Raw genomic sequence first — 496 nt, forward strand, 5'->3', positions numbered from 1 at the left:
TGATTGATCTCAGACTTGCAATCAGAGGCCAGCCTTTCCAGACTCTGAACCTGCTGACTCTTGAGCTCAGACTTTGCTGCATTCGGAACTATGAGAAACAAAATTCAATTACATTATTAGAAACAAGTTTTCTCAGTACTGTATAAAGAAATACACAAAGTGAAAGCAATTTGGCAAGGCACCTTCCTTTCGTAAAAAGCATGAGTCACAGCACAAATTGGACCCACAAACTCATCCTGGGAGCCACCATGGTCCAGGGGCTCGCCTCAGATTTCCTTTTCATCACCCAGGGTTTGAAAACCATCCACATGGGCTCGTGGGATGGCTCAACGGGTAAGGTGTACTTCCCACCAAGCCTGAGTTTAAGCTGTGGTCTACATGGTGGAAGAAAAAAAAATGATTTTCTCCTCCTTCCTTCTTTCCTTCCTTCTTTCCTTCCTTCCTTCTTTCCTTCCTTCCTTCTTAACGTCCAGGGTCTGTGCTGCTGCCAGAAACC

This window comes from Microtus ochrogaster, unplaced genomic scaffold (genome assembly GCF_000317375.1).
Source record: "Microtus ochrogaster isolate Prairie Vole_2 unplaced genomic scaffold, MicOch1.0 UNK56, whole genome shotgun sequence".
NCBI classification, from domain to species: domain Eukaryota; kingdom Metazoa; phylum Chordata; class Mammalia; order Rodentia; family Cricetidae; genus Microtus; species Microtus ochrogaster.